Below are 17,214 nucleotides of genomic sequence, written 5' to 3' on the forward strand. Positions count from 1 at the left end.
GCTTTCAGCCATAGCTAGCTATACTCATTGGGCTCCAGCCCATTCAAGCATTTTGCCAAACCGCCTATTGGAACTGCCCTTTTTCACTACTTTATAGGCACCATTTTTTTGAGGGAAAATGATATCTCTTCTTCTCCAGTTGCAATGGGTGGGTCTAATTCCTCTTGGCCCTAGGGGTTTTCAAGGGTGCTCTACAAGCTGGTGAAGATAGATTTGGATTTGATCAAGTCTACAGTGAGATCCAAGCTCTTCATCAAATCTGCAGGTGACTTTAGTAAAACAGAGATTAAGCATTCAATGTTTGGTCAAATCTTGTGTTTCTTGGCTTAATCCTCTACTAGACTGATTGCTATTGATGGCCTTGAAAGGATTTGAGCTCATTTGAACTCTAAAGCCTCAGATCTGGACTCCCCGCATACTCTGTTTTTTGCACACAAAATAGAGGATTAATTTTCTAATCAATGATTAATCAGTACTAATAATTATATTTTAGTACAATTGAGGGTACAAATTAACCATTAGGTACAGATCCCTATAACTTCAGATTGCAATTAGGAGATGGTTTGATACTCCAACCATTCCGTACAGATTTGTTACCCTTGATTTAATGTAATTTTTGGTGATTTTATGCTGATAAATCTGTTGTTGTAATCATCATCTAAACACCAGATTGAGTTATAAAAGGGTAGACACTACCCTTGAATCTTGAAATTGTATTAAGAGGTAAGACCCCCTTCACATCATCACTACAAGAATGGTCTATACATAGTGACCATCATATAAATATGAAGAACATAGTGGGGGTCGCTTTCGTGGATGCTTATGCGACCTTTAAAATGCAGTTGTATATGCCACCGTAGTAGCAACCCTAGCAAACTGGAAATGAGTGGTTTATGCATCGAAATTGCGATGCATAACCCACCTTTTTTTTGGGTCGTTTATGCATCTCAAATCTTTAAAAAAACTAAAACGTGTATTCATTTTCTTTTCGCCCGTTTCGCGCGCACTGTAGCAGCTTTAAACGTTTGATTCGTCTCACAATCCCAAGCTCACAGCGGCGCGCACTGTAGCAGCTTCCAACATTCGATTCATCTCTCAATCCCAAGCTCACGGCGGCCAGGTAAGGTGTGTGTTGTTGGGGTATCGATGGCACCAAAAGGAAAGGCACAGTGTGTGGACAGCATGGTAGTTAAGCGCAGTTTTTAAGGAATTTTTCCAAGGTATCTTGTCCCGACAGCAGGCCAACAGCCTTCTGGACTAGCCGACCACCTCCCTTCCTCACATATATATAGCACAAGTCATTTTCATCAAGAAGCAAGTCAATTCATTCATTCATTAGTCTAGCCATCAGTAGAAGTCATGTGAAAGGCCAAGGGTCACCCCCTTTAGGGCTGACCTAGGGCTCAGTCATGTACATACATTCCTCTCTCTCTTCTCTCTCCTGTCTTAATCATGTCACCCTGACACCAATCTCTGTCTCATCAAGTTCCGACACTGTACTTATTTGACTAAGCAAGTGGTTGTAACACCTTTTTGAAACTCTTTGGATTGCCTTAAGAATTCATTACTTGATATTATGTCCCATTGTCTAGACATAACAAGGCTAGCATGGAGGCCAGATAGTTGATTTTAGTGTGATTTGGATTCTGGGGTGCAACTTAGTTTTAAGGGAGTTCCTCTATGGCAATTAGACCTTGGGAGAGGGGCGTCCATAGGACCCACAATTGATTAGTCATGTCGAGCATTAGTTTTGGTTTTAACTATTTATTTCATAGATTGACAATACTTTGATTATTATGAACCAAGTGTGTGGGTTCATGTTGAAACCATAAATTGATGAGCGGGCAACCAAATAGAGGCTTCTTACTTAAGAGAATGATTAAGCTGTGAAGGGAAGTTCAAACATGTGAATTATCTTAATTCTCTCTCTCTCTCTCTCTCTCTCTCTCTCTCTCTCTACCTTAGTTAGACCCACCCTTTCACGCTACCTAAAACTCTCTTAAACCCATAGATTAACCTCTTATGTGCACAAGGAGCGCACTCAGGAGGTCAAAAGACGATGTGCTGATTTGATTTCAGATGCAAGTATGGATGCAGAGGCTCAATATGTTTTTGATACTCTGAAAGAGGACTTCCATCAATCTTGCCAGGATTGGAGCAAGCCTGTTCCTCAGGTTACTTATAAATTGCAGCTACCATCTCTGGTACAACCGCTTAATAAGCTTGCACAAACTGCGGTCATTATCTTCTTTCTTGGAAAGATACCATCTGCCAATGATGTTGCGCAATGGATTCAGTCTATCCTTGGTGGCTCTTTTGTGGAGGGGATGTACTTTGCCTCCCGTGGGTTTTATGAAGTTCACCTCACCGATGCCTTGCAGAAGCAGCGTGTGCTTGAATTTTCTCCTTTATTTTATGGCAGGAATGGTACATGCTATGCCATGGTCCCCCAATAAAGACTATCAAAGTCTCATACGACATCATTGTCCTGTCTGGGTGGAGGTGGTTAATTTCCCAGACTATATGCGAGAAGAATTGCCAGGATTGGCCGCTGCACTGGGCCAAGTTATCTGCCCCCCTCGCCCTGTTGGGAATCGTAATAGATTTTGTTTTGTGGGACACAGATACCCCTACCCTCCCCTCCATTGCAGTCGAGGTTGAAGGTTTGCCAATGGGCCAAAAGTACTTTGAATTGAAATGGGAAATTTTTGCAGGTGCTTGTTTTTCATGCCATAAGTACGGGCATCTGGCCTCTGAATGCCCTACTGTCTTGCGTCCCCCTCTAGCCACTGCTATACCTTCTCCCCTGGTTCAGCCCACTCATAAGCAAGAGACTATTGGGTCTAAGAATTTGGATAAAAATGCCTCCAAAGTTGGGAAAGTGGCTTTGCAAATGCTAGCCATAGCTAAAGGCAAGGACAAAGGTAAAGAGAAAGAGAAGGCCCCTGATAATGATGGTTTTTTACAGCCCAAGAGGGTGTTGAGGCAAAGACCCCTTCAATCTCGCCACTAGGATGCATCTACTCCTACTCCAGGCCAAGCCTCTACCTCAGCCACTCCCCCGGTTCTTCTCAATTGGGTTGGAGTTCTCAAAAAACACATTCCTGTTTGTGAGTCTGAGGAAGGGCTATCCTTTGACCCAGGGAAGGAAGGGCTGCAGCCCATGATGGCTGATGCTAAAGCACTCTTTGGTTGTATATTCTTGGTCTCCTCCTTTGTATATATCCTCATGCTTGACAAACTCCATTGTGTCACTCTTAATGTACAGGGCCTCTGCAATCCTTCTAAGTGGAGGCTAGTGTGGAATTATGTTTTAACCAGGCAGCCGGACATTCTCTGTTTGCAAGAACATAACCAACATTCTATGGTTGGCTAGGCTGGCTATTTTGGGGGCTATGATATCCACTATGTAGGTACTAAGCATTTCTCGGGTCTTTGCATATTGGTCAGACATGAACTGCAGCCCCAGCTTGCCTTCAATGATTGTGATGGCAGATGGATGGTGATTCAATGTGATGTCAATGGTGATATTTGGGAATTTGCCTCTGTTTATGCCTCGCAAACTTCTGCTTCCAGAGCTTCCATGTGGCATGCCATTGCTTCTTACCCATGGCGATCTTGTGCTCTTCTTGGCGGAGACTTTAATAACTCTCCCATGCCATCAGACAACACTACTCATAGATCTCATATGATCCCTTTTGAAAAGCGATCATGGGAGGAGTTACTTACCACGACACATACACAAGATTTATGGACAGCCATGCACACTTGAATAGTGGGCTACACCTATCATCATAATGCCTTTACTAACTACTGGGCTCGCTTGGATAGATGGTATTTACTACATGCTCAACAATATACAGATTTCAGTCTTCATATTGAGGTTGATCACTCTCTTGGTCTCTCTGACCATGCTCCTTTATGGCTGAATATTCAGCTTGGCAGCCCTGGGATGACATGCCTTTACATTCCATTCGGATGAAACATATCAATAAAAGATACCTGCAGCATGCACAATTTCAACAATTGATCCGATATGCCATAATTCCTCTTACAGCCCATGTCCATTATGACTGTAATTTTGCATGGCAACGCCAGGCTTCAGCATGCTATTCATGAATATGGGAGTAATTTCATGCCTGACTGGAGAGCTAAAGTTCAGCATGCCAAAGCAGTAGTTCAGTCCTTGACTGCACATTCCCAATTGCAGCCCCTCTCCTCTCAACAAATCATGACACTCTCTCTCAGTCAACAGCTCTCTTGCAAGCTAATGACTGATGGAAATTGGCCAAGTGGAGGGTTCGGGCAAGGATGACTCAATTCATGGATAAAGGCTGCTCTTCAAAATCTTTCTTTCAAGGGTTACATGCTTCCAGGAGGAAGACCTCTTGCCTCACAGTCCGTAAACTGGATGGTGAATGGACTCGGTCTTTCTCAGAGCTCCAACATGAATGCTTTTCTTATTTTCAGAAACTGTTTGCACCCCCTGCTACCACTTCTTTGCACGAATTACAAGCTCGGGATACTCTTTTACAGCATGTTCTTCCCAGTATCAACCCAGAGGAAGCTCTCAAACTTGATATGCCTTTCACTGATGTGGAGCTTGATGATGCCTTGTCCCATCTCAGCACTGGTAAGGCACCAGGGTATGATGGCCTCACGGTGGAATTTTTCTTACACTTTTGGGAAGACCTTAAAGGTGTTATCCTGCAAATGATTAATGAGGCTTGGCATACAGGAGTACTCCCCCAATCATGGAAGCATGGCATAGTTAAACTCATCCCCAAGCGAAATTTGAGTGAGCATCTCATGGATTGGAGGCCCATCACATTGATGCCTGTTGCAAGTGCTTTATGAGGGTCTGCATCCCTTGCAATATGGCTTTGTTCCTAGGCGGCAGATCCATGATAATATTGGCAATGCTCTCATGGCTATTGAATATGAAAATATTCTAACCAGGATGTTTTTATTATGCAAGTGGACTTTGCTAAAGCTTTTGACACGGTCAACTGGGATTTTATCTCACAGACAATGGCTCAGATGGGATTCGGGCCAAAAATGGCTAATGTCATCTACTGCTTGTATGCTGACTCTATAGCCCAATGCATCCTTGGCAATCATCTTTCTCAATGTTGGTCCTTGGGGCGTTCAGTCAGACAAGGGTGTCCACTCAGTGCCCTCTTATATGCCATTGCCACTCACCCACTTCTCAAATACTTGGATCATCTTACCGCGCAGGACCTTCTCATTGGCCTTCAGATTCCTGGAGCCCCTCCCTTTATGGCTCAGGCATATGCAGATGACTCCTTCTTTATGCAGCATAATTCTCCACAGCAGTTGAAGACTCTTATGGACACTCTCTCTATATATGGCATGGCTGCTGGCCTGCATGTCAATTTTAACAAATCCAGCCTCATACCTCTGCATTTATATGATTGGCATGCTCTTTTATGGCCCGGACACATTATGCAACCCTATGATGTGGTCTGCCATCTTGGTTACCCTATTGGCTGGTACATCACTAGGAAACAACAGTTAAAGTGGATTTTTGACAAGCTTCATGCCAAGCTCCACTACTGGAAGTTCTCCACCTGGCCACTCCATGTTAGGCTCCGGATTGTCCAGTCGATTATCATGGCCTATGTTCAGTACTCTTTGCCTTTGATACATTGGACCTCTCAGGATAATTCTGCTTTCATGTCTCAGGCTATGGAGCTGTTATGGAAAACAAAGTCTTCTGTGCTAAAGCTTTAAGACTTATGCGGATGGCAAAAGTTTGTTCCCCGAGGATGCATGGCGGATTGAATGTGCTGAATATTGCGCATCATATCTTGGCAAGGAAAATTCCTCTCCTACTCACCTTTTTTCGTCAGACGCAACCATGGACTCATATGCTTGCAACCATGTGCACGGCCTTACGCACTTTTGAACATGGTGCATGGATCACTAATCACACTAGGAGGTCATTTTGGGCAGATTTGTAGGTTCTATCCCGGGCTTCCCTTTTGCCACTTCACTTATTTTGCGATTGGAAACAGGTCCTTTCGCATGCTCATTGGGCACCCTTCCTTTTGTCTCATGCCAATTCCATTCGGCAGGAAAGCATTTAGTGGAGTGCTGTTTTTTATTCTCCATTGGCCCTGCAAGAGCCGATTCGGGCATACAATCTCAGCAAATTGGGGATTAGGTGCATAAATGATGTTGTTGATGCTACTGGTCAAATGCTTTCCTTCCCTCAAGCTATGGCTTCCTATCCACTAGCCATGCATCACAGGTTCATTTGGAGGAAAATTGCTGACTTGCTGCAGCCTTTTCTTCCCATCCCTTCTTTATCTAACAGGGACAGATTATAGGATTGGCAGTTACACCTGGTGGGCTCAAATTCTCATCCTGTTATTCTTTCTGACCTAATGGTTAGGACGACATACTCTTTCCCCCAGCCATCACCATGGATTCATTCACATGCTAATTCTCTTTGGCATATGACAAAATCACTTGCTTGGTGGCGAAAGAATCTTCGCAATTTATGGAGGAGTAAATTGCCTCTCAAGCAAAAGCTTTTCCTATGGCATTGTCTTACAGGTTCCTTATCTGTGGTTGTTACTCTTGCTAAACGAAGGATTGCATCTGCTTCTTGTCTTCGATGCATGGCCCCTTCTGAAACGGTGCCTCATTTGTTTTGGACGTGCTTCAGCACTAAGGCCTTCATCCGCAAAATTTCCATGTTACTTCGATGCATGGCCCCTTCTGAAACGGTGCCTCATTTGTTTTGGACGTGCTCCAGCACTAAGGCCTTCATCCGCAAAATTTCCATGTTACTTCGCCTTCATTTCCCTAACTCTTTTTTTGGGAAACACTTTTGGCTTTTTGGCAGACTCCCTACAACCACGGTCCATTCTCAAAAAACACATTCCTATTTGTGAGTCTGAGTAAGGGCTATCCTTTGACCCAGGGAAGGAAGGGCTGCAGCCCATGATGGCTGATGCTTAAGCACTCTTTGGTTGTATATTCTTGGTCTCCTCCTTTGTATATATCCTCATGCTTGACAAACTCCATTGTGTCACTCTTAATGTACAGGGCCTCTGCAATCCTTCTAAGTGGCGGCTAGTGTGGCATTATGTTTTAACCAGGCAGCCGGGCATTCTCTATTTGCAAGAACATAACCAACATTCTATGGCTGGCCAGGCTGGCTATTTGGGGGCTATGATATCCACTATGCAGGTACTAAGCATTTCTCGGGTCTTTGCATATTGGTCAGACATGAACTGCAGCCCCCAGCTTGCCTTCAATGATTGTGATGGCAAATGGATGGTGATTCAATGTGATGTCAATGGTGATATTTGGGAATTTGCCTCTGTTTATGCCTCGCAAACTTCTGCTTCCAGAGCTTCCATGTGGCATGCCATTGCTGTCACGTGCACACCATTCAGGTGTACAGTGACATGTCATTATTTTATGGCATGGCATCATCAAGCATTTAATCAGGATTTATCACGCATTTTATGGACATTTAAATGAATGTTTTCAGCATGTACCACATGGTATGGGTTGGATTCAGCATTGTAGCATCATATTAACCATCTAGACAAAAGCATTGGGGCTTGTGGAGGCAGGCGACAACATTCAAGTCAGCCGACCAGCCTTTAAAGCATTTACGGCATTTAAATGGCAGTTGTGAGCATATTCAGAGCTGGCCGACTGCACAAGCTAGCCGACCAGCACCAATTCCCCATATATAAGGAAATGCATCATTTCACCATAAACATCTGGATCTCTTCGGCATTTTCCTTCCTAGGAGCAAAGGGGGATACAGTTCAGCATCCAACAGTGTGTTCCTTTAGCGTTTCTACACCAAGAGGGCTGGGAACAGCAGCACATCCACGCATCAGCATATTCAGCCATCTTCCCAACTCCTACATAGAGGGATACCAGCATACAAGTGGTGGAACTCAGCATTAGAGTCAGGATAGCCATCTTTTAGCCATCCTTCATCATTATTCAACATGTTTTCCTCTCTTCCTGAGGTAGACATCATTATTCAGCATGTTTCCCTCTCTTCCAGGGGTAGACATCATCTAGGACAGCATAGATCCCTTTGGATCTCATTGTAACCGCATTCATCATCTAATATAGCTGCATTGCATTGACACATATTTGTCTATCTCTTAAACATCATTAAGTGTAGTTTAGTTAGACTAAGGTTGTGATTACTACGATCGAAGCCTCACATGCCACATTGGTATCAGAGCGTTACAGGGTAACCAGCCTTAGATCATGTTCATTCCATCAGTCATTCAGTCAGACATCATGTTAATCGCTTTTGCACATTTAAACCCAGTTCTCAAAATCTTGCAGGCCACCCTTAGGGATTTTCTCTTAGGTATGCATTAGTAACCCATCCATCTGCATTCTTGCACAGCATATAGGGTTGCACATGGTTTGCATAGCAGATATCTTAGCAGTCCATCTTGCATCTGCAAGGCATACATGTTTGCCCATGAACTCTCTGGGAAAGAATGACATCCATCATCAAAGGAGGACATAAGTTTTGGGCTTCAACTGGCAGCAGCAGGGGGTTTCTCTTCCACAGAAGACGAAAGTTTGCTCCAACATCGCCTCAGGAGGTTCAGAGCTTCAGGAACGACGGAGATGGTAGGTGAAACATTTCCACAGGCAGGTCAGGGGTGACTCAGGTATTTCCAAGCAGTTTTAGCAGCATTTGCCATTCAGTTCCCACAGTATATAGAGTCTTGGCTCAAAGGATTTCACTCCTGCACAGACAACCTCAGTCCCGGCACAGCAGAAGACAGAAGGGGGCAGCGGTTCGGAGGAGAAGGATCACAGAGGAGTCGAAGGTTGCCAGGTATACCACCCAGCAATAGTTTAGCAGCGAGGAATGTCACGTGCACACCATTCAGGTGTTCAGTGACATGGCATTATTTTATGGCATGGCATCATCAGGCATTTAATCAAGATTTATCAGGCATTTTATGGACATTTAAATGAATGTTTTCAGCATGTACCACATGGTATGGGTTGGATTCAGCATTGTAGCATCATATTAACCATCTAGACAAAAGCATTGGGGCTTGTGGAGGCAGCCGACAGCATTCAAGTTAGCCGACCAGCCTTTAAAGCATTTATGGCATTTAAATGGCAGTCGTGAGCATATTCAAAGCTGGCCGACTGTAGCCAAGCTGGCCAACCAGCACCGATTGCCCATATATAAAGAAACGCATCATTTCAGCATAGACATCTGGATCTCTTCAGCGTTTTCCTTCCTAGGAGCAAAGGGGGATACAGTTCAGCATCCAACAATGTGTTCCTTCAGCGTTTCTACACCAAGAGGGCTGGGAACAGCAGCGCATCCATGCATCAGCATATTCAGCCATCTTCCCAACTCCTACATAGAGGGATACCAGCATACAAGTGGTGGAACTCAGCATTGGAGTCAGGACAGCCATCTTTCAGCCATCCTTCATTATTATTCAGCATGTTTCCCTCTCTTCTAGGGGTAGACATCATTATTCAGCATGTTTCCCTCTCTTCGAGGGGTAGACATCATCTAGGACAGCATAGATCCCTTTGGATCTCATTGTAACCGCATTCATCATCTAATATAGCTGCATTGCATTGACACATATTTGTCTATCTCTTAAACATCATTAAGTGTAGTTTAGTTAGACTAAGGTTGTGATTACTACGGTCGAAGCCTCACATGCCACATTGGTATCATAGCGTTACAGGGTAACCAGTCTTAGATCATGTTCATTCCATCAGTCATTCAGTCAGACATCATGTTAATCGCTTCCGCACAGTTACACCCAATTCTAAAAATCTAGCAGGCCACCCTTAGGGATTTTCCCTCAGGTATGCATTAGTAACCCATCCATCTACATTCTTGCACAGCATATAGGGTTGCACATGGTTTGCATAGCAGATATCTTAGCAATCATCTTAGCAGTCCATCTTGCATCTGCAAGGCATACATGTTTGCCCATGAACTCTCTGGGAAAGAATGACATCCATCATCAAAAGAGGACATAAGTTTTGGGCTTCAAGCAGCAGGGGGTTTCTCTTCCACAGAAGACGGAAGTTTGCTCCAACATCGCCTCAGGAGGTTCAAAGCTTCAGGAACGACGAAGATGGTAGGTGAAAGATTTTCACAGGCAGGTCAGGGGTGACTCAGGTATTTCCAAGCAGTTTTAGCAGCATTTGTCATTCAGTTCCCGTAGTATATAGAGTCTTGGCTCAAAGGATTTCACTCCTGCAGACGACCTCAGTCCCGGCACAAAGGATTTCACTCCTGCAGACGACCTCAGTCCCGGCACAGCAGAAGACAATTTATAAAAATTTTGCCATAACTCCGCTGCTATGACTGATAAATCTCAATTTTTCTAAGGGATAAAGCTTATCATTAAGGAAATAATTAAAATGATCTCTAATTGGATCATTAATCCATAAAGGATTGAATCATCAATATACATAAACTAAAAGCATAGAAAAAAAACCATTAATTTGGCCTCAAGCATAGCTTAATCTTGGGTTAAGGAAAAGCTTTATGAAAAGCTTGATTTGGATTGAGAATGGGTCATGAGTATGACCATTTCTTGAGTGAGAGAGAGAAATTACATAAAAACCATTAGAATTTAAACATAAATGGAAATTAACTTCAATATCATTTATTAAATTATGTAACTCTTCACTACTATTCACCAATTAACTTCAATAGCATTTAAAAAAACCATACCAATTAAGCTTCTCAAGCTTGAGAGGGGTTGAGAAGAGAGAAACTTTGAGATATTATAGAAAGGATCAATATTCACTAATTACCTTACAAATTGCTTGATTCTTTGTTCACGGTAGAGGCCCCCAACCAATCAATTGGTTAAGTATGTTGATGGAGCCACCAATGGGGATTGAAGAAAGAGGGAAGCTTCAAAAAATTGCTTGATTCTTTGTTCACGGTAGAGGCCCCCAACCAATCAATTGGTTAAGTATGTTGATGGAGCCACCAATGGGGATTGAAGAAAGAGGGAAGCTTCAAAAACTAGTGAATTATTAATGAATTCATAGTTCTTGGCTTAGGTGGAGTAGAGTAACGATGCATAAACACTATCTATTTTTCAACAAGGGGGAGGCTTCTATTTATAGGAAAAATTGAGCTCCTAACCAAACAAACTGATTCTAGAATTTTCTAAATCAGTTTGGTCAATATTTGACCATTTTTAGGTCAGTTAAGCTAACTTTTTGGAACTAGACTTGAATGAGGAGAGAGGAGAGATGAAATATCTCAATTTTTATGAATTTAAAACTCATTCAAGCATGTGAAATATGCACCTCCTTTAAAGAACTCCCCTTCCTTACATATGTGTCATAATGGAATCATTTTAATATTGCTCATAGTTTTTTACTAATAAACCTTGTACATTTTCAACTCTTCATCTTATGTGAAATATGCACCTCCTTTAAAGAACTCCCCTTCCTTACATATGTATCATAATGGAATCATTTTAATATTGCTCATAGTTTTTTTACTAATAAACCTTGTACATTTTCAACTCTTCATCTTATGTGAAATATGCACCTCCTGAACTCCCCTTCCTTACATATGTGTCATAATGGAATCATTTTAATATTGCTCATAGTTTTTTTACTAATAAACCTTGTACATTTTCAACTCTTCATCTTATGTGAAATATGCACCTCCTTTAAAGAACTCCCCTTCCTTACATATGTGTCATAATGGAATCATTTTAATATTGCTCATAGTTTTTTACTAATAAACCTTGTACATTTTCAACTCTTCATCTTATGTGAGCATTTACTCATTTTTGGGTATTTTCTTTTACAAATTGGATTTATCTCCTCTCTACACATGTATTGATGCTATTGGCCCATAGGAACCTTAATTGGACCATAATCCAAAAATTTCTGAAAATCTAGACCCTTAGACTAAGGTTCTTTATACCTATTTCCAATTAATTCCAATTGCACATTGAAAAATTCTTTTTGAATTTCTGTTTCAGGGGAACTCATCTGAATTATAAGAGATATTTTTCTATCCAAAAATATTCAAAATCTGAATATTCTCTCTCTAGAATAATTTTTCTCTCTCTAGGCTAAAATAGTTAGCAACAAGGTCTTTATATTTCTGAAGAGGGTTGATTACAGGGGAAGATACTAGACATCAAAAAGGGGGTTGGGGGAGGAATCTTACATCCAAGATCACATGTATTATGCCATTGGTCAATGCATTATGCAATGAAGATATGCCTTGATACTATGCCAATTGCCTACCAGAGAACATTGGTTGTGGTTTGAGTAAATAAAAAATTTGAGATTTGGTCACTAATACAAAGGAGACCATGCCAAAAAAATTTAAAATTTACATGCATGGTTGCGATTGAGGGTAATTTTTGACACATATAAGTTTCTTTTGGATGCCAAAGATGCTTGGAAACAAAGGGTGGTACATGTGGAACATGCACAAGGCAAATGGATACCAAAGGAGATCTTGTGCAAAATTTGCAGATTCACAAAATCCTAATTTAGTAAAATTATATTAGGGCTAGAGTTTAGGTGATTATATAGGCTCTTAGTACTCCCTTACACCTTCCCAAAACAAGCCTTAAACCTCTCCGTTTTCAGACATCATTTTGGATCCCCAACTTGCCATTTTTCATTGGAGGTCAAACTTGTGCCCAGTTAGAAACAGCACACTATTTGGGACAAATAACATGATAGGATGGATGTACATAATTAGGGCTTCCCAACAATCCATAATACACCCGAATGGGGGTCAAACCTATATGATTGACTTTGACCCACCCAAAAAGTCTACAAACATAGGATATCTATACTTTGACTTTGGTCAAACCCTCTTAGGCATAGTTAGTACTTCACAAGCCCACACATCAAATTTCATCCACATTCGATGACTTTTGAGTACTTTATAGCCTTATTCCAATTTTCAGCTAGTGTTGTAAAAAAACCTAAAACATAGAATATTAGGGCTACTCAAAAATTTTATGTTCTTGAATATTTGCATTCTATACCTCCAGAGATTTCAATAGAGCCCTAGATCTCTATTTTGAGATGAAACCTCAAAGTGAAAAATTTATGGTGTACTTCCCACTTTACATTTGGAAGGGTATGCTCATGCATGGTGGAGACATCTCCAATCACAAGGTTATAAGGCCACAATTTGGGATTCTTTCAAAGAATATATGAGGGACACATTTACTTCCAAGATGCACAAGGACAAAATGGTTTGTGAATGGGATGATCTACAACAAAGATACATGAGTGTGAAGGAGTATACACATAAGTTTCTCAAACTTATGCTTCATGTTGAAGGTTTTAGTGAGGAATTCAAAATAGTCAAGTACATCAAGGGCTTAAAGAATGCAATTGGGACGGATGTGAAGGCACAAAGACCAACAACTCTCAAGGATGCCATGATCTTGGGCTGAAGTATATGAAGAAAAGTATGCAAATACATGGGTAAACCGTCGGCCGGATTATGGGTCAAATGCTTTCACAAAGCCATCTCCTACCACTCCAAATGTACCCAAATTTCCTACTGTCTATGGTAGTGGTGGAAAACCATACAATGCGGGTGCTTTCAAAGGTGGAAATACTTCTCAAAAGCCTTCACAAGTGGGTGCAAAGCCAGCTAATGATGGGGTTACCAAGACCAAATTTGTGAAGAAAGATCGCATTAATGAGATGAGGGACAAAAGCCTATGCTACAAATGTGGTAGGAAGTATAGCAAGGATCATTGGAAGGAGTGCAAAGCCCACAATGTGAACATTAATATGGTTTATTTGGAGGTGGTAGATGACACTAATGAAAAAGAATTGGAGCCATTTGAAGAGCCCTGCGAGTTTGTGGATGTTAACTATTCTTTAGATCTGGATGGGGAGTTTCCTTTTGACCCCGATGGTTCTCTTGGTGATCTTCATGTTTATGATGATGGCGTACCTCATACTTTGGATGCTACAAATGTATATGAACACAATACTTCTCTTTGTTCCATATCCAATAAGTCTTATGCTGGTTGTAAAGGGGCGCATACATTGAGATTCAAGGCTAAGCTCAAGGGAAGAGATACATTTGTGTTGGTGGATGGCGGTAGCACACATAGTTTTGTGAACTACAAGTCATTGGAAAATTTGAAATTATACCCAGATGCATTGGCAATGAAAAGAAAAGTTGAAGTAGAAAATGGGGATAGCATGGATTGCACAATAATTTGCAGAAATGTGGAATTGATGCTCGCAAAAGAGTACACTTGCAAAGATGAATTGTTAGTGCTTGATATAGGACCCATTGATATGGGTTTGGGGTGTGATTGGCTATCAACTCTTGGAACCTTTTCCATGAATTTGAAACAAGGCTTTTTGAAGTTTATGCATGGGAAGGAGACCATTACATTGCATGGTTGTGGCACCTCAAAGTTGACCTTGATCAATAGCACACAACTCAAGAGGGAATTGAAGAAGAGTGGCTATATGTATGGTTTGCAGCTTTGTAAGGATGAAGACAATGAAAAAGAGAGAAAATTTACACATGAGGGCATGAAGAAGTTATTTAAAAAGTATGAAGATGTGTTTCATATGCCCAAGTGCTTGCCACCAAGAGGGAGGTTGATTATGCAATTGCGTTGGAGCCAAATGCAAGGCCAGTCAACAAACCTCCATATAGGTTGTCAAAAGTGGAAAAAGATGAAGTGGCTAAGCAAGTTAAAGAGCTCATTGATATTGGTTGGGTGGAACCTAGTCAATAGCCATTTGCATCACCCATTTTATTGGTGAAGAAGAAGGATGCTTCCAATTTTCCATCAACAGAGAATATGCTGGCACAGAAAGTGGTGGATCCGCAGTCCTACGACCCAGCGACACTTCCTTACCATGTGAGGAGGACAAATGTGTCGATCATTGAGGATAGCAAGGGGAAGCATGTCATAGCACTCATGTATCACCTTGTCAATCTTGAGCTCAAAAACATTTGGGGCATTGACTGGAGAACTCCAGACAATTCAAAGAAGCAATACATTCTACAAGTATTGAAGACAGAGTTTCCTATGCCCCACCCTAACTTACAATTTAAGATCGTATGCAAGGTCATGTAAATCACAAGAAATAATTGATTGCCAAGGCTATCAAGAGTGGTGGTGTCAAGCCACCAGGAGAAAAAAAAAGTATTAGAATAAGGCAAAAAAGATGTATCGATAAAATCCCGATCTATTCAAGTAACAAAGATAAGCAGCCCTAGCTAAAAGAGGGGCTTCTCATCTTGGATCGAGTGGAAGGTCATCTTTCCTTGCTTAGTTTGTAAAAATTTGAACTCTTAACATTTTGTATTCAAAACTTTGGTTTCCAAATAATTAAATCTTATATAAATTTTTCTTTTTTAAATAATGTAGGAAAATGAGGTGGACCGTTCTCCTTCTCTTGAGGAGTACGACTTTGTTTATCGCAATGGGATCTCTTCCACACATATGAATGGTTGCGACAACAGGGTGTCACATTGAACTATGTAGCTATGCCTGCTATAATTTTATATTATTTTGGTTTTATAAGCTTTTAGAAATTTATCTAGTTTGTGTTTTGACATTACTTGATCTTGTGTGATACAGGAAGATGATGAAGAGGCAATAGGCGAGGAGGAGAAGGAGGATGATAATGGTGAGGGGAAGGTGGAGGAGGAGGAGGAGGAGGAGGAGGAGGAGTAGAGACCGGCATATTGTGTTTAATGTTGTATAACTTCATACTTAATAACTTGCATGTTATGGCATTTTGGATGTAAGTCACCTTTTATAGCATTTGGATTTAATACAATTAAGATTTCGGGAGTTACTATGTTTCGTTTTGTCTTTTAATATGTCGATATGTCTATCTATACAAATTAGAACTGTTTGCAATATATTGAATTAATTATTTTTTGGGGCAGATAGCGGCATTATCTTCCCAAAAAAAATGTTTTTAACAATGCTGCTGGAGTGGTGAAAATAGCGACACTAATGTTTTTTATCAGCATTGCTGAGTGTCAAAAATAGCGACGCTAACGTTTTTTATCAGCGTCGCTATTGAGTGGCATAAATAACAATGCTAATATTTTTAACAATGTCGCTAAGCAACGAAAATAGTGACGCTGATATTTTTTAACAACGCCCTAGAGCAGCGAAAATAGCATGGGATATAGCGGCGATTATAACGTGGGATATAGCGGCAGCTATTACGTCGAAAAAATAGAGACATTTATAGCAGTACTTATAATGACGTTTATAGCGGTACTTACACCCCGAAACTTTTCCAGATCCTTTTTACAAGATCCACGCTATAACCATCACTAAGCCCTCTTTTTGCTACAATGTAGCGTACAAGGATTCAGCTCCCAAAGATATGCAATATGGGTGCAATTCCATTGATTCTAGAGCGTAAGTCAATATTGAGACAAATCCTACAGCTTGCTCACATAGCCTGCTCACACATTAAAGGATAAAGAAGCAAAGATTTATGCAATTAAGTTGGGATTTTAAGGGATAGTTGTGGCAAGTGAAGGTCCTTCCTCGTACTCTACCTCTTTCTCGTCCTCATCCTCGAGAGAATCCTCCTTGGGTGAAGAATGCTTTTTCTTCTCCTGCTACTATTGAGTCCAGCCATTTTTTCTCTTTGCCTCTGGTCTCTTGATCTAGTAGAGCTCCCTCTATCTCGTGTAGCTTCAATTCAGGTACATTTTTCAGTGTTGCTACAATGTTTTCATATTCACCTTTGTCCACACTCTTCAGAAGCAGTACTAGTGCCTCATCATTTTGTACCTTTTTGCCAATAGCTGCCAGTTGTTGCTTAATGCTTTTATATCTATTCAAGTGTGTGATTAAAGGTTCACTTTCCTTCCTATCCAATTTGTAGAATTGTATTAACATATTTATCTTTGAATTTTTAGCTTGTGTGCCAAATAATTTATTGAGTTCATCCCATGCATCTTTTGCCCACTGTATCCCTGTGATGTGATGAATGATTTCATTATTTAAACTGAGAGCGATAAGTCCCAATGCCTTTTCATTCCTGCTCTTCCACTCATATTTCCCTCTCACCTCTGAGCATTCATCTCTTCGCTTAACTAGCCCCCACAGATTTTTCCTCATGAGCAGATACATGGTTTTTGTCTACCATGTGTAAAACTGCTCCCCATTAAATTTGGCT

This window comes from Cibotium barometz, chromosome 35, assembly GCF_041138505.1.
Source record: "Cibotium barometz isolate CiBa-2024 chromosome 35, ASM4113850v1, whole genome shotgun sequence".
NCBI classification, from domain to species: Eukaryota; Viridiplantae; Streptophyta; class Polypodiopsida; order Cyatheales; family Cibotiaceae; genus Cibotium; species Cibotium barometz.